The sequence below is a fragment of the Podarcis liolepis genome (genome assembly GCF_965112155.1).
Source record: "Podarcis liolepis genome assembly, chromosome: 7".
Taxonomy (NCBI): Eukaryota; Metazoa; Chordata; class Lepidosauria; order Squamata; family Lacertidae; genus Podarcis; species Podarcis liolepis.
In genome coordinates, this window is record NC_139561.1 from 65,732,609 (window position 1) to 65,755,279 (window position 22,671).

The window sequence follows — 22,671 nt, forward strand, 5'->3', positions numbered from 1 at the left end:
CTTCCGGAGCCTGATCAGCACTTCTGATGGAGGGCGGGGAAAGAGGAAGCCTAAAGATTCAGGCTGTGAACACTCCATACATTTAAAGCACGTTGAAAGAACTGTAGTTTGCTAAGGGTGGTGGCCTCAGTCCAGACACAAGGATGTAGTCTGCCATGCCAGTTTCAGCCAGCCAGTGAGCAGGGCACAGATTCAGGAAAAAAAGAGTCCCCCTTCGAGTCCTGGGGAGCCTTGGAGCAGCAGGGTCCCATGTATGAAACTTGGTTCTGATCCAGGAGCTACAAGCTGTTAAAGTGTTATAAGAGTGCTTGAAATTGACAGTGTAGATGTGACCTTAGCTTCGGGATCCAGCAACAATAAAAAATCAGGTATTGAAAGCTTCTTGATAAAGGGCTCCTGGACATCTGATGGGAGGGCGTTCCACAGGGTGGATGCAACTTATGAGAAGGCCCTCCATGTGGTTCCCTGTAACCTCATTTATCACAGTGAGGGAACCGCCAGAAGGCCCTCAGAGCTGGACCTCAGTGTCCGGGCTGAATGATGGGGGTAGAGAGGCTCCTTCAGGTATACAGAGCTAAAGCTGTTTAGGGCTTTAAAGGTCATCACCAACACTTTGTCTGGGGAACCTCAGGACCAGGGGTCAAATATGGTCCTCTAGGCATCTCTGTATGGCCCTCAAAATTCTCCACAGGCCGCCCCTCTCACTGGCTATGCATCACACCCTGAGATTATTATTTTTTGCCTGGCTGGAATGTGTCCTTAACTCCAATCATGCCTCTTGGAGGCAAGTGGCTTCATGATGCTCTGCTTCCCTGCCTGGACTGCTCCATGGGGGCAAGACCTACCGGAGATGAGTTGCTGTGTTCATTAGACCTGACACTCCTGTGCAGAACATGATCTTGCTAATAAAGACTCCACTCCAACTTGCATGGTATGACTTACTGCTGGCCCGCTCCTGACAGAGTTGTTAGCAGGAAGGTTAAAGGTAAAAGTACCCCTTACTGTTGTGTGGGACGCGGGTGGCGCTGCGGGTTAAACCACAGAGCCTAGGACTTGCTGATCAGAAGGTTGGCGATTCGAATCCCTGTGACAGGGTGAGCTCCCATTGCTCGGTCCCAGCTCCTGCCAACCTAGCAGTTCGAAAGCACGTCAAAGTGCAAGTAGATAAATAGGTACCGCTCCGGTGGGAAGGTAAACGGCGTTTCCGTGCGCTGCTCTGGTTTGCCAGAAACAGCTTAGTCATGCTGGCCACATGACCTGGAAGCTGTACGGCAGCTTCCTCAGCCAATAAAGCGAGATGAGCGCCGCAACCCCAGAGTCGGTCATGAATGGACCTAATGGTCAGGGGTCCCTTTACCTTTACCCCTGACTGCTAGGTCCAGTCATGGACGACTCTGGGGTTGCACGCTCATCTTGCTCTATGGACCAAGGGAGCCGACATTTGTCCGCAGACAGCTTCCGGGTCATGTGGCCAGCATGACTAAGCCACTTCTGGTGAACCAGAGCAGCGCACAGAAATGCCGTTTAGCTTCCCGCCGGAGCAGTACCTATTTATCTACTTGCACTTTGATGTGCTTTCGAACTGCTAGGTGTACAGGAGCTGGGACCGAACAACGGGAGCTCACCCCATCGTGGGGATTTGAACCGCCAACCTTCTGATCGGCAAGCCCCAGGCTCTGTGGTTTAGACCACAGCGTCAACCGCATCCCTTAGCAGGAAGATTATACATCAATAAACATTCATCCTGGTTTGCCTGTGGGATGTTGACACATCTTCCTGTTTATTATTCCACACTTTTTAATGCATTTCCTTGTCACTTTCCTAATCGCAACAAGGTCTTTCTTCTTTAAAGTGGATTTGTTGCATTCAGGCAACAGGTTGCTTTAATCAACTTTTATTGTGCAGACCCACTTTTATTGTGCAGTTTTGGGGCAACTCACATTCTTGTTCCCTTCCTTCTCTTGACAAAACGCCATCGTAAAAGGAATCCACCTCCCAGCGTGTCTCCAGCAGCAGGGTTGATTGGGCTTCTTTCATTAAGACATATCCCAATTTACATCTGATTAATTAAAACCTCCCACTTCTGGGAGCTTGCCCTTTGCAGGAGCCCTTTTCTTTATTAACCTTCTTTTGTTCCATTAATTGCAGGTGCAGACAAGGGAAGTGGAGGGGAGAGGAGGGGGAGAGGGAGAAACGGGAAATAGAACTACCAGCAGCAGTAATAAAGGCTTTTCCCCCCCTTCCTTTTTAATAAATACACCACCAGCTCCCACAGACAGTGCGAGAGAAATAATCTGCTTTCAACAGATTAAGGAGCTCTCAGACAACACAGGGAGGATGAGTTGATGGGCAGGTGGTTGTTCTTAGAAAAGACTCCTTCAGAGGTTTGGATTTAGTGTGAAGTGGAGAAGTTGTGTGTGTGTGTGATGGATTTACTAAGCGCCATGTATGAACAGCACACAACCGGAGCCAGCCATTCCCAAATTAAAGCCACAAATCAAAAACACATTTGCTGCTAGAGATGGCCGTGTGTTTTAGCCAGATTGGATTATTGTAATTATTACTCACTTCTGCAGTGTCATAAATATGGATGACCCTCAAAACATCCGTGACAGGCCCCAAACAGTTGGTGTTCTCAAACAATCCCTTCCCACTTGCTGGAGAAAGGACAGATAAAGGCCGTGGGCCAGGTTTGTCAGGTAGTCAGCCAATTTACACTCCCCCTTTTAAAAACCTGTTGCCTCACTAGTCCCTTTCTGGGACCCCACATTTAAATTCTTCCCTGGTCTCCTAGCTGGCCCTAGTAGGACCAACTTGGCCAGGTAGCCCTGGTGATCATTTGATGTCTACTGACTGCGGGTTCCCCCCTCCCCAAAATGACCCCTGGATTTTTGAATTTTATTGATATTGATGCTGCATTTATGTTGTGTTTTATGCTGTTTTTAAGTTGCATTTTAATCAATGTTTTATATTTGCTGTTAGCTGCCCTGAGCCCAGTTTTTAAACCGGGAAGGGTGGGGTATAAATAAATAAATTATTATTATTATTATTATTATTATTATTATTATTATTATTATTATTTAGGTGCTCATGTGGGCAGGAGCTCTGGTGTATATATGGAGCCCCTACATGTGCCAAGCCATGTTCATGGGCTTATCAGAAGGAGCAGCCTCACCAAGGCATTCAGAATTCTCAGTTTGACAATTGTCTTCCTCTTGAGCAGTGATGGGTGGTTCTGTCCATTTCAGTTTCTCTCAGCTTCTGTTTCCGTCTGTGGCTACTAACCATGATGGCAATGCTCTGCCTGCACTGTTGGAGGCAGGGTGCTTCTGATTACCAGTTGCTGGAAACTGCAGAGTGCTGGTGAGCTCTGGTCCTCCTTGTGGCCTTCCCAGAGGCATCTGGTTGGTTGCCATGAGAACAGGATACTAGACAGGATGAGCCAATGGCCTGGTCCAGCATGTTCTTACTACCTTCTCCACCAATTTGCGATTATTATTATTATTATTTTTAAGACCTCATGAAAATTCGTCATTGTTTTAGTGTGCTTCTCCTAATCTACAGCACTTTTGTCTGCAATTTTGTCTAACAGACACATCACTTCCAGGTGACTTGGAACGAGTTTGGAAACCAAGCCATATGAGGAACGGTTGAGGGAGTTGGGTCTGTTTAGCCTGGAGAGAAGCCTGAGAGGTGATATTATCACCATCTTCAAATTTTTGAAGGGCTGACACATGGAAGATGGAACTGCTCCATAGAGTAGGCCCCAAACCAGTCAGGATTCAAATTGCAAGAAAGGAGATACCGATTAACTATTAGGAAGAACTTTTTGTTGGTAAGAGCTGTTTGACAGTGGAAGAGACTACCTTGGCAGGTGGTGGCCTCACCTTCACTGGAGGTTTTTGAACAGAGTTTGGATGGCTTTCTGTTACAGACTGAAGGGGGGTGGACCTTTGCGGATACCTTCTAGCCCTACAATTCTATGATTCTACGACCTGTTTATTGAGCGTTCATTCTGATTTGTTTGTAGGGAGGTTATAAAATATCACATCAAACAATTGTTATCTCAACTTCCCAGTGCATTTCATAGACTTGCAGAATTGGAAGGGGCTCTGAGGGTCATTTACCCATTATTTTTCTTTCTGCAAAAAAATAATTAAAAGTATGGTTCTTAATAGTGTGGAGGAGGGGAGCGGGTCTGTTGCGCAAGGGTGCCAAATCCACTTGAACTGAGTAACCTGAATTTGCCAGCTTGCAGCTGAATCCCACCCACAAAATAACAATCGGGAAGTGCCCCTGGAAACATGCTAACCTACATCAGCTTCCTTAGATTAAAGTTGATCCGTTTGTGCTTTGCTGTTTTTCTCCCCAGGCCTGGTGATAGATCTGAAGAGACTTACTGAAAGATCTTTCAGGACGAAACAAGAAATTACAAAAAGATAATGTGTAGCATTACCCCATGCTCCTTTAAAAAAAATTTTTTTTTAACAAAACTGTTTCTGGAGGGGTGCATAGGAGCAGAAAAGCAGTGGGATGCTCAACCCTGACACCACCCGCTCATTTTTGGTTCCAGATCCCTCCATCCCTTTCTCAGTATATGTTTGGCTCTCACAAACATTGAGCTATCGAATTCTGTACAAAACATCTATCCAGCTGGCTGCCCTTGAGTTGAGGAGCTAACGTCTCTTTCTATCCTAAATGTTTGTTCAAAGCAGTTATCTTTGACTTGACAAAGCTATCAATATCATCTCACTGTCAAGGGTCTGTTACATCTCCTTGGAGGGTTGAAAGCGGATAGATTTCCAAAGAGTTAGACTGATTCGGCCTGAGCAATACCAGGCTGGTGGAAAACATGAGGACCTTGCTAAGCATAGTGCAAGGCAGGCGGATAATGAGAGGCCTATAGCCATAGACACAGCACACTCTGTGATTCCTTCATGCAGTTTTACTTCTCCTCAAACTCCTTCTGGCTTTCTCCACCAAAACAGGGCTAATGAAATGAGAGGAAGGCTTAGGGGAGCCCAGAAGTTTTACAAAAGTACAAAAACACTTTTAAAAGTGTATTTTTAATGAATCTATACCTATATCTGTATCTATCTATGTGGCAGGTAAGGGCTTCCAAGGAACAGCGGGGAACTTAAAGTGCCCTTCCGATTGTTTCATTGCATAAGGGGTTCAGACAGTTGTGCAGGGCTGTTTAAAAGCCCTTTTGTAAACAGCCCTATGCTGCTCTTTGAACCTCCTGACAGATTCTACCACCAATTTATCTTGAATACTACTTGAATGCTCCACCTTCCAAATATATTTATGATACTTGAGGGGGGGGGGGAATCCAAATGATTGTATCATATCCCCACTACTTAACATGCAGCTCAACCCAACCCCATTGAAATGAAAGTAAACTGTGCAAGAGTGCTAGTACTTTGGAACCCATTTCAGATCCTGCACATTCTTCAGCAGATCCCTCCACATCAATGAGAGCTGGGAACTTGCTTGTTTTTTTAATGGTCAATAATCTAATCTCTATGCCACACTGATGCTGACCAAAATATCATGCAAATAGAATCACAGCCACATTCAGGGCTCAGCAGCAGCAAGCAAAGCAGATCTCCTGAGCTAATGTGGGTTTGGCCACACTGGGAGGAGGGAACCTGGTACAGAGAGCAAACAACAATCTGGGCTTCTGAGTAAAGGAGATTATGAGGATTAAAAGAAGATGAAAAGGGATGTTTACAATTATTATTAGCTTCAAAGTCTTCCCAGCTAGAACAGCCGGCTGACGTCCATCTGTTGTTTTACATCCATGCGGCCTCAAAGGTTGAGAGCAGGCCAGCTGCACATGAAATTTAATGTTCTGTTACAACCTGGACTTTAAAATAAAAACAACAGAATTTTCTCAACATAGGGCTGTATCAGCAGCATTAGTATGTATGTCAGGCCAGGCTGGCAAGTGTGTGAATGTGAGGTGCTGGTGGAGAAGGTTTGTCGTTGTTAACGTTAACACTATTCTTAAGAACAAATCGAGCAGTCAGTGCAACGGCTGCAAAAATAAAAACATACGTATAGCCATTGGTGTTGCAGAGTGTACGCATCAAGCTTAGTCATTCCTGAACAGCTTGTTGGGTGTGCACGATTCACCTTCTGGCATATAAATTACAAGCTCACGTCATACAAATCGCACGTGCAATTTAAACCCAAGTGTGAGAAGAAGGTCTCGGATCCAACGGAGCCCAGGGAAGAATGGAGGCTGTTGCGCAGACGCAAACGGAGGGACCTCTTGGCAGGATCTTCTGTGGCAGCCGCTCTGAGAAATGGCTGTGATTTTAAGAGCTTGCAAAAACTGAACGATAGTGCTGCTAATATTAGAAGGCTTGTTCTCCTCTTTGAAATTAATTCCATCAGCGCTTGCATTAGGAGCTCCATTTGCTGAAGCACCTCTCATCTGACCAGGACTTTATGCTCCTCAGCCAGCCTTTTAGAGAGGGGGGGGGGGCAGGGCAGTATCTGAGACTAGAAAGGAAAGAGGGGAGAGTCAGATAGGGAGGGAGGTGGATGGGAAGATAGGTCTATGAGTAGACCCGGCAGGAGTGGAGACCAGTCCACTAGGGCAAATTGGGCACTGCGCCACCAACCGTAGTCTGCTCTCACCTGCTTTGCCTATTATTGGTTCTGGTGCCACCTATTGGGTGCCCTGCCTTCTGCCCTACCAGTCTCAGTGGGTTTTGCCTGGGGTTTTTTGGGGGGGACGGGGGAGTATCACCAGTTTTTCTTCTGAGAAATGGATATTTTGGGGTTCCCACAACAGTTCCTTAGATTTCCAAATGTGCCCCCAGGCCCCCAAAGGTTGTGCAACCCTAGTATAGTGCTTCCAAGTGCTCAGAGAGATGTGCATTATCTAGCTGAAATTATTACAACAGCCCTGCAAGGCAGGCACATCAATATCATCTACCCAGAAGGGGGATTGAGATAGTTGGGTAGGGACTGAGGCTGAGAGACAGTGGCTTGCCTACCACCCATATCATAGGTGCTCAGTCTCTTAGCCACCAGCCTAATGACTTGTTTTAATGGGTCTACTCTGGGTAGAATTAGAATTGGATACAACCCACTGAGTCAGAAGCTGCAAAGGCTCCAGATGACAAGCCAGGTCCACGTGGTATAGTGGTTAAGAGCAGTAGACTTGTAATCTGGTGAACCAGGTTCACATCTCCACTCCTCCACATGCAGCTGCTGGGTGACCTTGGGCTAGTCACACTTCTCTAAAGTCTCTCAGCCCCACTCACCTCACAGAGTGTTTGTTGTGGGGGAGGAAGGGAAAGGAGATTGTTAGCCGCTTTGAGACTCCTGAAGGGGAGTGAAAGGCGGGATATCAAATCCAAGCTCCTCCTCCTCCTCCACTTCAGGGCTCTGAGCTGAATGTGAATGAGGCTGTCAGAAAGGAGCACCCAGATTAACCTCCCAGACCCCAGGGCCTAAAGGGCCAAAGACAGGTCTTTCACAGGCACCTTCCCCTGAGGAGCCAAATGGGCACATGATCGGTCCAGTAGTTAAGGAAGCATACCAGGAGAGAGGCTATGAAACAGAGGGGGAGTGCCCATCTTCAAGGCCAGAGCACTGGCCCTTTAAGGCAGTGTTTCCCAACCTTTTTTGGGCAAAGGCACACTTGTTTCATGAAAAAAATCTCGAGGCACACCACCATTACAGCCCCGTGACGTCAGCGCGCAGCGTCACACCGGGAGGGACATGAATTGCTAGCAAATTACATAATCACCTCCTTGAGGGCTGGCTCATCTTCTCCGAAGGCAGAACCCCATTAATTAACAGCACAGACTCACACCATAGCCAAGACGAGGGGGGAAAACCTCAGTCATGCACAGTCATGCACATGTGGGGGCTAAATGAGGACGAAGACCGGGCAGAGAGCAGGGTTCAAATCACCCCACCTGGCCAGGACAATCCCTGGGTGCTCCCTTGGGCCACTTGCCTGACCCACCTCGCAGGGCTGTTGTTGCGAGGATAACACGGGGAGAACCACGCGCGCCCCCGGGAGCTCCTTGGAGGAGAAAGCGGGCGATGAATGCAATGCACGAAATATATGAGAGGCGACCAGGTTTTGCAGGTGAGGGGCCCCCGCCAGCCTCCGCTTCCAACACCCGGCGCAACGATGCCGAAGTTTCCCCCCGGGCTCGGCTCAGGGAGCAGCGCTGCTCCCCCCGGCTCCCCTTCGCCCTCCCGGCTCTCTCTGCCGCCCATTGGGGACCCCCCTCACCTGCCAAGTCCGGAGCGCCGGTGGAAGTTGCATGCATGCATGCAGGGCGCCGCTTTGCCATTGCATTGCACTTCACTCCATGCAACGCCTGCACGCATGCATTGCCTTGCACGCCCGCCAAGGGGTCTCCCCGCGGTCCGATGCGTCCCCTCTGGCGCGGATGCAGCATTGCAAAAATAAAAAACCCCCGACGCAGCCCTACCTGGGGGGCAGCCTCCGCCTCCACCGCTCCGCCTCCGCGGGGATCCCCGGGCTCCATCCTGCCGCCCGATCTCCGCGGGGGCGCAGGCAGGCTGCGCGGGGTCTGCGCGGAAGAGCCCCTGCCCACCCGGCCGCTGCCGCTGTGCTCATTCCATGGCCGGGAGAAGAGCGCTTCAAACAAAACGCCCGGCCCGCCAGGCCACGCTGGGAAACGTAGTTCGCGCACCCCGCGCGGGCGCGGAGCCCAGGGGCGAGGGGACTACGGATCCCGGCAGCCCCTGTGCCGGGGACGGAGGGGGAGAGGCCGGGTGCAGGGATGGAGGGACGGGTGGGCGAGCGAGTGAGTGAGTGGCAGCCGCCAAGCCTTGGCCGAGAGCCAGGAAGGGCCTCCCCGGACGAGGAGGAGGAGGAGGGAGGCGCAGAGCGGGAGGGAGGGTGGGAACCCCAGGGGTCATCTAGTGACGGCGCCCCAATCGAAAATTTGACTTTTTTTAAAAAAAATCTTTCAAATTTTTTAATTTTTCCCGCGGCACACCAGGCAACATCTCGCGGCACACTAGTGTGCCGCGGAACAGTGGTTGGGAAACACTGCTTTAAGGTTCTGACGTTCTCTACAAGGGGGTGGAGCCTACTCTGTTGCTTTGGCAACAGAGGCATAAAAGGCCTCAGTCTGTGCCCCGCCTTTGTTGGAGTAAGTTGGTTGCATGGAGCTGTCTGTGGTGCTTTCAGCCTTGTGGCTGGCTCTGTGGGATCTGGCACTGGACTGGAATATGGTATGGGGGAACAGGAATATAGGGGGGGCTGCCTTATACTGGGTGAGACTGTTTATCCATGTAGTCTAACATTATCTCCTCACTCTCCAATGTCTCGCTTGCTTCTTGATCTGGAGGGCACCAGGTTGGGGCAGGCTAAAGTAGATCACAGCTTCCACCTGAGGTTGTGGTTGATGTTAATATGAAGTGACTCGCGCTGACTTCTGGCGGAACAAACTGATTGTTTGCGCCACAGAAAAGGATTAGAGAGCGTAAAGCATAGGAGAGACAGCTGGCAGACAACCAAAAAAAGGAGTCTCATTCATGATTTGGAGGCGATGGTCTAGGAAGGAGCAAGAGGTGCCAGCATCAGGGCAAGATGGGGGCAGAAAGCAGGAACCCCAGTCAGCAGAATGGGCAGAGAGGGCCCCAGAGTGACAGGTTTGGCTGACCACATTTTGAAGTCAGTGGAGGAATACATGTTGCTATCTAAAGAGTAAAGGTTAAAGGTCAAGGTAAAGGACCCCCGGACAGTTAAGTCCAGTCAAAAGCAATTGTGGGATGCGGCGCTCATCTTGCTTCAGGCCGACAGAGCCGGCGTTTGTCCACGTATACGCATGCACACACTGGTTAGACTAATAGTCCAGAGTCTAGAATTACCTAACTGCATCATTGGGTGTAAGTTATTTTTTACGGTGGAAGAGTGAAAGAAGACAGTTGTGCAAAATTTCTAGGGATAGGTTGATTCTCTCTCCCCCCCCCCCCCAATTCTGTTTCTCTTGTTTTTTTACTAGCGGCTGGGGAAAAATTTGACTTTGTTTGTATATAAAAGCAAACTTACCGGTACCTCATTCACACTTTCCAAAATAATATGTTAACCAGAACCAGGCTGTCCTTCAAAATTCATGGGGGGGGGGTTACAATCAAGTGGTGTATAAATTTATTAGAGAAATAAATAAATAATAAAGCTGGAATGTTTGAAGGATGGTGTTTCCAGACTGTGTCACTATTTTGGTTGGGGTTCAATCACATACTGGCAAGTTCAAGCTGCACAAATTAAAGTTTATCTGTTTTTTTTGCAATAAGGAAAGTGATGGGAACATGAACTAGAAAGTGCTGGATAATATTTGCTTGATCCAGCATGGTCTAACGTCCCTGCCAACAAAGCAGAATAAATAAACAGCCTGAAATTTTCTAACTTCCCCATAACCTTTCTGCAAATAAATTGGGATGAATGCTCAACAAACAGAAAGCCAACTTTGGACACCCTTCTTACTGCTGGCATTCAGCAGATATTTGCTGAACAAATTAAATATTTCAAATCAGAAATGAATGAAATAAGGAATGAAATTGATTCAGAGATGAATGAAATGGAAAACAGAATCAGAAATGACACAGAGGTTCGAGATGACAAAGAACTGGCAGGACTGAGAGATGAAACTATGGCAAAACTAGAAGGAAGAACTGATGAAATGGAAGAGCCCACTATGCCAAGTGTATGGAGAGATGAAGCAACTAAATGATGAAGCTGAGATTTTGGAAAACAAAGATGAAGTTATAAATGGAGAGATACCTAGATAACCAGACATTAATGGAACTGAGAGAGAAAGAGTTCTACCTACAATTTGGAGTAATCCCAGGGGATGAAGCTATTAAATCTCTGGCATTCTTTTTGGAAAAAGAATGGAAGAAATGCAAATCAAGGAGTCAATACTAGATAAGGTGGGAAAAACATGGTAAATACAACAGAAAGTGTAAACTGAAGATACAGAACTAAGTGTGGACCACTGCATACATCATAATAAAAGGATTATGGAATATTATCTCAATATATTATCACAGCAGAGAAACTCTTATTTGCACAAAGAGGGAAGGGTTTACCATTATTTAATATGGATGTATGGTTGCTGAAATTGTTGAAGGCAAAGTTGATGCATTTAATTAGAGAAAAATCAATATTATTAATTGGGTACCACTTTCGGACTTCTTGTGTGAAAAGGAAAACTGACACATGATATTTGGGTTTGAAGAGTGAAAAAATACTGGTTTGTAGAAAGTAGAATAGTTGAGTGTTATCATGGAGCAAATGTTTTGAATAATTCTTACATAACTGACAGCCAGAGAAGCGGAAGCTCTTTTTCTTTTCTTTTTCTTGCTTTTTTCTTCCTTTCCTTTCCCCCTTATATATGCTTCTCTCTCTCTCTCTCTCTCTCTCTCTCTCTCTCTCTCTCTCTCTTTCTCTCTTTCTCTCTTTCTGCTTCTGCTTTTGTTTTTATATAGATTTGGGTCCTCCCCCTGTTGCATTATAAAAAAAATTATGAGAGGAAATAAACAGGTCATCTGGAAGCTCTGCTACCAGGAATCAATTTTCAAAATATATTGGAGCACGCAAGCAGCTGTTGGACATGGTAATGCGTTCCTTACTCTTTGGGGTCTCATGAAATAAGAAATTTTAAAAATAGGAATAAAGAATGGTTAAACCTTAGTTATGTTCAGTAAAAGAAAAGGCAAATCAGACTTCTGTAACTTCAAGCTACCTTGGTGAATTTGTAGGTGGGAAGGTGGGACTCACCTGCAAACGTTGTCACTTCCCTGATAAATACAGCTGCAATAAAGGCAGACTCTCTAACTGCCGAAGTTTTAGACATTGATCCAACACTCTCACACCTCCTTGGTATTCTAAATATAGGAAAGGGGTGGGCACAACTTAGGGCAGTAAGTATTTCTACAATCTCTCGGTATGCGTAGTAGACCAAACCATCTGTTCTTCGCTTTCCGCTCATTCTAGACCTAAGTGATGGGGGTGATGTTTCTGCCTCCTGAGAGGTGGAGCACTCCCCCCCCCCTTTCTGGGAAGTCAAAGCTACTCCCAGCAGCTGACAGTACCAGGATGGGCAGCGTGGCAGGTGCCATGGAAGTGTCAGAGAGAGGCTGCGATAGATGTGGAGAAGGAGGTGGAGCATGTGACTCTCATCATGGAGACCGGCCCAATCCTGGCAGAGGCCCCCACATCCTGCTTGAGCCCTTCACTGGGTCCTGAGCAAACCCTCCATCTGCATTGCCCAGATTTGGCCACCCCACGGCAGTGTTTTTCCTCGGTGCTTTTCTGAGTGGGGCTGGTGTTTATAAAGCTGGCTGGTGCCGAAGATGGCTGCCAAGAGAGCAAAGGAGTGTGTGATTGAGTCTTCATTGAAGGCTTTCCCTGGAGAGACTTAGCTTCCCACTTAGCTTCCTCTGAGAAAATTGAACTCTGAGGCTTGTAGTCATTACAGATCCCATGGCACCCCTTGTAATAGTTGCTCTTGTGGCCTCTCTCCCTGCCACCCTGGCTGGGATGCACTCAGTAATTGAACTGGGCCTAATCCTGTCTACCTCTCCTTGGTGCCCCCCTCCTGGATCCTCTCCATACTGATGGACGTTGATTGCATCAGCACCAGTTCATCCTATGATTATCTCTTGCTGTTATCGCAGCCTGCTTGCGCTCAGACAAAGGCTCCCCAGTGGGCAGAAATATATAAAAAGCTGAGACCAAAGTAAGAAATTCAATTGTAAACTGTTATGTAGTGATAGCAAATATAACCTTCCACCGGTTTCTCAACCCCAGCTGAGTCAAGCAGTATATATGGAAGGATTATAAAGTTGGGTTTTATATTGGGTCACAACAGCAGGCCATTAAATGGATGGGGGCAACATAATAAATCAAGGTGTGTAGTGTGTTTTTATTTTAAAAAAAATCCACTCAGGCTTATAACAGAAGTGTATGAGCTGTTTTGAGGAGAACTAAGTTCAGGCGGGTGGCGATACCTGAGCTAGCCAGAGTACAAAATGGGAAACAGGGTGGTTTAAACAAAGAGGTTTGGTCCAGGGCTGACTGTACCATGTGAAGCTGGTGTTCCTGCTTTTCAATTATAGATTCAGATTCCTTTCTTTGTTTCCAATCCTTAGACCATTACAAAACAAATTTTAACAATATAAAAGTAATACAAGGTGACAGAAATAGGAATTAACTCAGACACAAATAAACTCCAGCATGAACAAACTTAGAATACTAAATTTCCTAGGCAGCCAGATCTTCACCTGGTGTGTGAAAGTCATAGTGGTGCATAGTGCTGGAGCCATGCTTTCTTGCTTAGAATGTGCGCCAGGGCAATTGCAATATTCCCAAGTTGATGATATCCATCTTTTGCTTGGCAGTTGCTTACAACTGAGTCCTGAGTCCCAAATCCACACCATACATTTAAGCTCATGGCTTCCCCTCAAAGAATGCTGGGAACTGTAGTTTGTACCTCTAGAGCTACAATTCCTAGCACCCTTACCAAACTACCATTCTCAGGATTCTTTGGTGGAAGCCATGTGCTTCAGATATATGGTGTGAATTTGGGCAAAAAAGCTCCTCTGGGGCAGGGGATGTGGCCCTCCAAATGCTGTTGGACTGCAATTCCTATCATCGTTGATGGTTGATCCCTGGCCATGATGCCTGGGACCGATGGGACTTAGGAGTCCAGCAATATCCAGAGGGTTCTCCATCCCTGCTCTAGGGCAATGCTGGCTCTGCCACTTACCGTATTTTTCGCTCTATAACAACGCACCCGAACATAACACGCATGTAGTTTTTAGAGGAGGAAAATCCATAGGCATGCCACCCGTAGGCATTCCCTCCATAACACGCACAGACATTTCCCCTGACTTTCTAGGAGGAAAAAAGTGAGTGTTATGGTGCAAAAAATACGGTAGTTCTACCATGCAATTGGAATGTGGGCTGGATTTCCCACTTCTCTCCTTAGAGCTATAAACAGTCGTGGCAGCATCAGAGCACAATGAGGGCAAGCTCCCCTGCCCACCATGGTTGTGTTTTGGCTGAGTGTGTGGGGGGGGGTGCTGTCCTAGGGTGAGAGTGCAGGATAATTGGGAGATTCCCAGCTTCCATTGTCAAACTTGGAACCTGAAGTCTCCCCAGAGTGGTTAGATTTAAAGGTTTTATTTAAGAATTCAGCTGGGTGTCCCAGTATGGGCCCACCTTCAGGCTACAAAGTCATGAGTCACAGCACAGAGCTGTAAGATGCATGCCTAAGCATGAGCTAAGGCGCTGTTCCAACAATTGGCATGCCACCTGCGCTCTCCTTTTGAAAGTATTTGAGTGGTACATATTCCAAGTCACAGGGCCAGGCAAGCCAGCAGGCACTCCTCCGTGTAGGCTGAGTGTGCAAAGCCTGTGTGTCGGCACAATTGCATCTGTGCCCTTGGAGTCAGAGTTGGTGGGGGCCAGTTCACTGTCATGCACCCCCCCAGCACCTCTCCCAATAAGGTTAGCTCCTCATCGGCAGGGGGAGGCACATGAGCCACTGCAATTGACAGTGACATAACTCTTGGCATATCTGATTACACAGAGGGGGCAGTTTCCTTGGCAACCTGCTCAGCCCTTTCCTGGGGTCCATGTCTCCTCTGCCCAGGTTGCTGCCCCCCCCAGATCAGACCCCTCTTGGGGTTCCTGATCCCCAAATCCCAGCCTGCTGGGACCTTCCCCTGGGTCAGACTTCTCCCAATCCTCCTCGTCATCTGAACACCCTCTCCACAGGGCTCATGACATGTAGAAATCATAGGGCACTGTCTCTTCCCAGCCTAATATGCTCAGAATATTCTCCTTCTCCAGCCCTTGTTGGTGTTTTGTATATTTTCACATAGTTGCTTTTTAAAATGCTAATCGGTGCTCGTGGGGAGAGGCTGGAGGGGGACAGCCTTGATTGATTTCTGCTCTCTCCAGGCCTGTTGTCGTGTCTTTGTCACGGTCTCCCAACCTCAAACTGCTCTGACACGATGGAGAAATATGTTCTGCTGCACCCACACACCATTAGCGCTGGAGCTGGCATATTCAATATGGTCAGGAGAGAAGTAAACATCCAGGGGAGAAAGGATGCTCTCAAAAGCAATGTGGCACAACAAGGCGAGGGAGCAGGATTTATTCCGAATCTGGAAGGCTAGGCGGTTTGGAGTGAAATGTTTCAGGTCAGACAGGTGGCCCTTCTTCAGGGCAATTTCAGAGGCGGGGAGTCTCAGGCCGGCAAGCTGAATGTGGCCCCCCAGGACACTTTCAACAGCCCTTGGAACTCTCCCCAGGCCACACCCTTCATTGGTCCTGCTTCACATCTGGGGTGCTTTTGCCGGGTTGGAATAATCCTTGAACTCAAATAATGGCAGCCTGCTTGGCTGGATGGAGAATAGAGAGAGGTGTGTGTGTCTGCATAGATAACAGCCTATTGTCCAAAGGTAACAAGCCAAAGCTTTTGCTTCTTTTGAGAGCCAGTGTGGTGTAGTGGTTAAGAGCGGTAGTCTCGTAATCTGGGGAACCGGGTTCGCGTCTCCGCTCCTCCACATGCAGCTGCTGGGTGACCTTGGGCCAGTCACACTTCTTTGAAGTCTCTCAGCCCCACTCACCTCACAGAGTGTTTGTTGTGGGGGAGGAAGGGAAAGGAGAATGTTAGCCGCTTTGAGACTCCTTAAAGGGAGTGAAAGGCGGGATATCAAATCCAAACTCTTCTTCTTCTTCTTCTTCTTCTGGCACTGTCCACCACTGGCATGTGGCCCTCAGAAGTTTGTTCAGAAAGAAATGCGGCCCTTACCCTGGAAACCTTCCCCCGCCTCCTGCATTTAATAAGCAGAGCAGAGGAGTTTTTACTCAGAGCTCACCTGTTGTTGTTTTCTGAGCTTGGATTAAATCTGTTTCTGCAGCCTTCTACTTGTGCCATGCAAGGGGGGGGGGGTGAAAAACAATACTGATGGTGGCAGCATCAGTACATTTGGGGGGGGGAATATCAACAAGAGAAGAAACAGCGCAGCTGAGGCTCATCCTCTGGAGGCGGGGGTGGGTGGGAAAAACCCACACGAAACCTCTGAAGCATCAAGTACATGGCGCACACCTTGAAGCGAGCTAAAAGGTCACAGGTGAGTTGGCAGCAGGAAGAGCCCTGAAGAGCTGTTGGATGCTGTGGGAGCTGTGGGTACCACCGAGGTGGCAGGTGGCATTGCTTGCTATTCTTTCTGACCGGTGACCAGTTTTGTCAAACATCTGCAGGAGAAAAGGGAGAGCTGGGAAAAGAGAGGCAGAGGCAGGCGCAGAGAGAAGCGACGGCTCAAAAAGAATCAAAGCACCTGCTGTCCAAGTAAACAGGGAGATGATATATTTAGCTAATGATGAGGCCAAAACACATAAAACTGCATAAGGGGAGGTGAAAATGGGGGAGAGTCCGGGGAGTATAAATCACGGCTACACAAACCGCCCACTGCATGGAGATTGTTTCTCTGCTGCTCCTCACAATCAATCTGGACGTGGTCAGCTGCTGGCAGCCGCAAAATGGCCAGCAGTGGTAATCAGCTGGTGATGTTTTGTTTGTTCCCAGACAGCCATGAAACCAGCTGGGAAAGTCCGGTGCACGGAATCATAGGCGGCCAGTGTTGTCGTGACCTAGAGAAACAATATCGACTTCGTTACGAGTGAGCAGGCTCTCCATCTGCCAGATGCTATTCCACAAGGGTGCTTTGGAAAGTAGTGGAAGCTCTGAAATACAGCAAGGGCAGCTATGTTTTTTTGGGATTTTCTGAGGCAGCCCTTCTTAAACAGTGCAGCTCCACACAGGAGCCTGGACAGGCCTGGTTCAAGGCTGGTTCTGTTTTTTTGCTGCTTTGGGGCATCTCAAGGTAAGTTAAGATCTTGCCTCACAAGTGGATGGTGCCCATGGACACTGGTGGGAGGAAAGCAGAGAGACCAACAGTAGGGGCAGCCAGAGCTCAGTGAGAGGCAGAGCCAACTCATTTTAGTTTTGTCCCCACCTTCCCCATTTTAGTTTTGTCCCTACTGAGTTCCCATGCCCTCCAACATCTTGAATCCCAAAACCTGGATGTGTGTCTACCCACTCATGCAAGTCACATGACCTGTGTGAGAACACAGAACCCCAAAGACGTGCTTTTTGGGGGCCATGCTTGCACAGCACCCCAAAATGTGTGTTTTAGCGAGCTGTGTGAAATCACCCGGAATAGTCCGTCAGTGCTTTTTTCTGGGGGGACGCATACCCCTAAACATTTAGTGAATCTAAGTTTGGCCTCAATGAGGGGCAGCATTTCAATATGAGTAGGAAAATGAGAATACCCCTAAACATTATTTTTTTGGGGGGGAGCACTGGTCCCTGTGCTCTTGCATGAGAAAACAGGATGACCCATTTCCCCTGGAACATTTGGGGTCTATGCAGTGCTTTTTTTCCTAAAAAAATGTTTAGGGGTACTCTCATTTTCCTACTCATATTGAAATACTGCCCCTCAATGAGGCAAACTTAGATTCACAATTGATATGAAATAGCTGTTAGAGCAATTACCGTATTTTTTGCTCTATAAGACTCACTTTTTCCCTCCTAAAAAGTAAGGGGAAATGTGTGTGCATCTTATGGAGCGAATGCAGGCTGCGCAGCTATCGCAGAAGCCAGAACAGCAAGAGGGATTGCTGCTTTCACTGTGCAGCGATCCCTCTTGCTGTTCTGGCTTCTGAGATTCAGAATATATTTTTTCTTGTTTTCCTCCTCCAAAAACTAGGTGCGTCTTGTGGTCTGGTGCGTCTTATAGAGCAAAAAATACGGTAAGTTCCTCCAGCTTAAGCACAACCTGTATATTTGTAAATGAATGTAAATATTACAAAATACCAATGAACATCCAGTGACTTCCAAAGAGAACCAAACTCACTGAGATGGTTGCTATCTGGCAAGATTACCAGCCTACCTTGCTAGAGTGTGCTTTCTCAAGGTGTGATGAAGCCTTGACACCTCCTCTGTCAGAAACAGGTAAGCCAGGTATTTTATGGGCACAAGGCAGAATGCACATACAGTACTTTATGATTTCCAGTGCTGAACTTTTAACAAGGAGTTTTATCATGCCTGGAAGTTTTATTTGTTTAATTTAATTAACGTTCTACTCTCCCATCTCAGCCAGTAATGAATCCTCAAGGCAATTAAGAGTGCTATATTGGGAGTCAAACGCACACACTGTTAAAGTTATTAAATAAATCAAACGCAGTCTTAAATCCTAAAGCCAGCATTTAACAGTGGCACTGTACTACTGTGTTTCTGAGTCTTTATTCCCCCTTCTGGTCGTTTATATGAAAGTGTAGTTTATATATGAACAAAAAACGATAGTAGTAAAACAATTTCTGGCACGCCCCTATTGCCCAACAATACCTGACTGAGCCATCCCTAACTGCCTGGCAGGACAAAACTGTTTAACTGAGATCTCCCTTGAAACCATTTAATCTGACAAGATTCCCCATAAGAACATAAGGGGAGAGAGATTTTGGACTGGCCATCAGGCAATGGATTTTTCCACCTCTGTCTCTGCCTCCACCCTCCAGCCCTAGAAACCTTTTCCAGACCATGACTTTAAGAACAGCAGAAGCAGCTGGGGAGAGAGAAGAGGATTCAGGGATATATATATTTTTTTAAAAAAATAATTTTATGAATTGTGTATCCGAAGGACTCAGCTATACAACTACAAATAAAACATTTTAAGTGTGTCATCAAGTGCAATATACAAATGGAACACTAGATGGCGGTGGTGAGCTATGGCAAATTCGATATATTTTTCAAAACGTGTTTTTAAAAAAAGCATTTTCACAGCGGTTTTTTAATATGTGTCTAGATTCCACCTTTGTTTCTCAGTTTAATCCTGTTACATGCTTTTGTATGTATTGCGATATTTTATGCATTGTGACTTGCTTTTATTTCTACCGATCACAGTTTAGTAATTATTTAGTATACTTGTTAAGAGTGACTTTCCGTTTAATTATTATTTGCTGATATTTAATTTTATTGTGTATTATTATATTCTAATAGATTACTGAAAATTATTTGATATAAGTTGTTTATTTTAGAGTTATGTTTTACTATGACTTTTTTGTATTAGAATAGTCATAGGATTTTGTATTAGAATAGTCATAGGATGACCTGTGTGAGAACACAGAACCCCAAAGACGTGCTTTTTGGGGGCCACAGCTCTGGCACTACTAGGGCTGCCATGCATCCTGATTTTCCAGGACGTGTCCAGGAATTTGCCTCTGAAAATGGCGTCCTGGATTGTTTTTCGGAAATTGGGCAAATGCCCTGGAAAATGTCTTTAAAAGCTCCAAAACTCAAAAATTCTTAAAATAATTTTTTTTCTTCCAGTAGCACCTTAAAGACCAACTAAGTTAGTTCTTGGTATGAGCTTTCGTGTGCATGCACACTTCTTCAGATACACTGAAAATTCTTGTAGCTTTTACTAAAAAGGGAGGGATTGTCTAAAAAAACAACAACTTCCAGGTTTTCCTTAAAAAAGCTTGACAACTGAGGTGTGTGTGTCCTTTTTACTTTTTGAAATATGGCAACCCTAGGCACTACCACTGAGAAGTCTCCCTCTTTAGTATCCACAGTATCATCTTGGGTGGCAACATGTAGGAGTTCTTCCACTGAAAATCTTGATGTATCAGACGGTGTATGTAGAGATAGCCAGGTCTTCAAGCACCCTGGTCATAATACTTGAAGGGGAACTGGAAGCTGACTAGGATCCACTGCAACTGGCATAGCACATGCATAATGGGGTCATTAACACCCAGTCCCAATTAGCAGCCACATTCTGCACTAACTGCACTTTTGCCACACTCTTAGAGGACAGTACATTGCAGCCATCTACCCTGGAGGCTTCTAGATAATGGATTACTGAACCATGGCTGTCAGTGTTCTCCTCAGTAAATGGATCTCTCTCTCTCTCTCTCTCTCTCTCTCTCTCTCTCTCTCTCTCTCGTGTGTGTGTGTGTGTGTGTGTGTGTGTGTGTACACACACAGCAAAAACAACAATCACACCTTTAACAGTAGGGCCAAAAGGTTGCAAAATGTGAGAGGCAGTAGCAGACTTGTGTGACATTTCTTTGTTGAGACCAAATAAGGACAGAGTGAGCTATCCAAAATCTAGTGCGCAACATTTTTGTTTAGCCACTACCTTACGAGGGAACAGTGTGTTGTGCTTACAGCTGGGGGTAGATTTGAGCAACACACACCCCATCCATTTTCATATAAAATAGGACCATTTATTCTAGTTTCCTCCTTCCTAAGCAGCCCTTAGTGTGCAACCTGGTATGTTTTGCTCCTAGCAGGGTCTAATCTAATTACCGTATTTTTTGCACCATAACACTCACTTTTTTCCTCCTAGAAAGTAAGGGGAAATGTCTGTGCGTGTTATGGAGCGAATGCCTGCGGGTGGCGGGGGAGATCTGCTGCAGTCGTGAGCAGAGGATCCATAGTTCCCCTTCCTTCCCTCCTTTGTGGTTACAAAGCATGGATCCACATGGATCCTCAGGATTTTTGCATTGGGCTACTCCAAACTCACTGTCAGATCACATGTCTGTGGCCACAGCATGAACCACAAAAATCATATATCCACTATTTTGTTTAGAATATTTTTTTCTTGTTTTCCTCCTCTAAAAACTACGTGCGTGTTATGGTCTGGTGCGTGTTATAGAGCGAAAAATACGGTAAGTCTGCCGGATGCACCACCTGCATTCCAGCTAACTGCAGCCTGGAGGGCGTCAACATTTCCCCTCCTCTCTCTCCCACTTTGTTTTAAAATCCAGCCTCAAATGGTTGTTGTGAGGACAAAGGAGGCAGCAGACGAGTGGGGGTTGCATCCACACCATACGTTTAAAACACAGAGTTACAAAATCCAGTGCCCTTAAATTACACTTCCCGAAATTCTTTGTGAGAAGCCATGGCAGCTGAAAGTATTATAAGAGGGTTTTAAATGTATGGTGTCACTGTGACCTGTAGAGTCATGTATGGCACCTTCATCTCCTTGGGACAAAGGCAAGATATACAAGTAGCAAACCTATTCTGGAGAATTCTGGTGGTTTTTTTTTAGGATGTGCTCCCCAAAGCTCACACAATACTAGGACTCAGTCTTGGTGAAAAAATAGAAGAAGAGGAAGAGGAAGAAGAGGAAGAGGAAGAGGAAGAGGAAGAGGAAGAGGAGGAGGAGGAGGAGGAGGAGGAGGAGGAGGAAGAAGAAGAAGAAGAAGAAGAAGAAGAAGAAGAAGAAGAAGAAGAAGAAGAAGAAGAAGAAGAAGAAGAAGAAGATTACCAAAACATAAGAGCTTGCTGAATCAGGCCAGTGGTCTATCTAGCCCAGCATCCTGTTCTCACAGTGGCCAACCAGATGCCTATAGGAAACCCGCAAGAGCCATCTCCCTTCAGAGGTTTCCAGCAACTGGCATTCAAAAGCATTACTGAATCCAGTGGCATAGCTAGCTGCTTGGGCGGGCAGGGCGAGGCGCCCATGGGGGGCAGGGGGCGTGGAATCCCACTGCCCGAGCCGCTCCAGTACCCTGCAGGCCCGCAATGCTTGCAGGGAGTCTGCCCGCTGCCTCCCTCTCAGCTGCCGTTTCCCAGGAGAGATGTGTGGCTCGGGCCCTACACTGCAGGCCCCGCAGTAAGTGCCGGCCCTGTGGTGTGCCGCCCAGTGTGCCACGCTCCCTAGCTACGCCTCTGCCTCCGAATGTGGAAGCGGAATAACCATCAAGGGCAATAGCCATGGATAGCCTTATCCTTCATGAGTTTATCCAATCTTCTTTTAAAGCCACCCAAGTGGGTGACCATCACTGCTTCCTGAGGGAGGGAGTTCCACAGTTTAACTATGTACAGTGGTACCTCGGGTTAAGTACTTAATTCGTTCCGGAGGTCCGTTCTTAACCTGAAACTGTTCTTAACCTGAAGCACCACTTTAGCTAATGGGGCCTCCTGCTGCCGCTGTGCCGCCACTGCACGATTTCTGTTCTCATCCTGAAGCAAAGTTCTTAACCCGAGGTACTATTTCTGGGTTAGCAGAGTCTGTAGCCTGAAGCGTATGTAACCTGAAGCGTATGTAACCCGAGGTACCGCTGTACTTTATCTGTCCTGAATCCTCTTTTTTTTATATAAGATATTTATTAAGATTTTTTAAGATATTACAATACAAAATGAAAAAGAAGGGGAAAAAATACAAAATAAAAATGATTAAAAACCAGACCCTCCTACAGAAACCTGAATAAGAAGAATTGGGAGTACAGCTTACACATGATTAAATTGACAAGTACGCTATGGGTCTGAAAGAGTTGGCAAAAAGAAGTTTATTGAGAAACGGAGTGTATTCCTTTTGTACTGGAACAACAAAGTGGAAGCCGCATTTAATCTGCACACATTATTAGGTGAAATATAGATTGAAGTAACATAAGTCCAGAAAAATTATACACGATAGGATATTGAATATTGTTGCACACCACCCCAATCTCCCTGTGGTTCAAGATGAGGCACAGCAGAGATTGTGGTGTCTTTATGGTTTATTTACACATATCTACAACTTGAGTCAACAATAGTTTTCACAGCATTAAAATTCCCAAAGGGTCTTGCTTCTCCC

General features: G+C 46.6%; 1 long non-coding RNA gene across 1 annotated transcript in view; it reads left to right on the plus strand.

Moving 5' to 3' along the window:
* LOC310710860 overlaps positions 1-19,040 on the plus strand; it is a 42,377-nt gene extending 23,337 nt beyond the window's left edge. The window contains exons 2-3 of the long non-coding RNA XR_014528282.1: positions 16,614-17,583; positions 17,845-19,040. This is a non-coding gene — a long non-coding RNA (uncharacterized lncRNA). The remainder of the gene's footprint in view (positions 1-16,613; positions 17,584-17,844) is intronic.
* Positions 19,041-22,671: the final 3,631 nt, after the last annotated feature.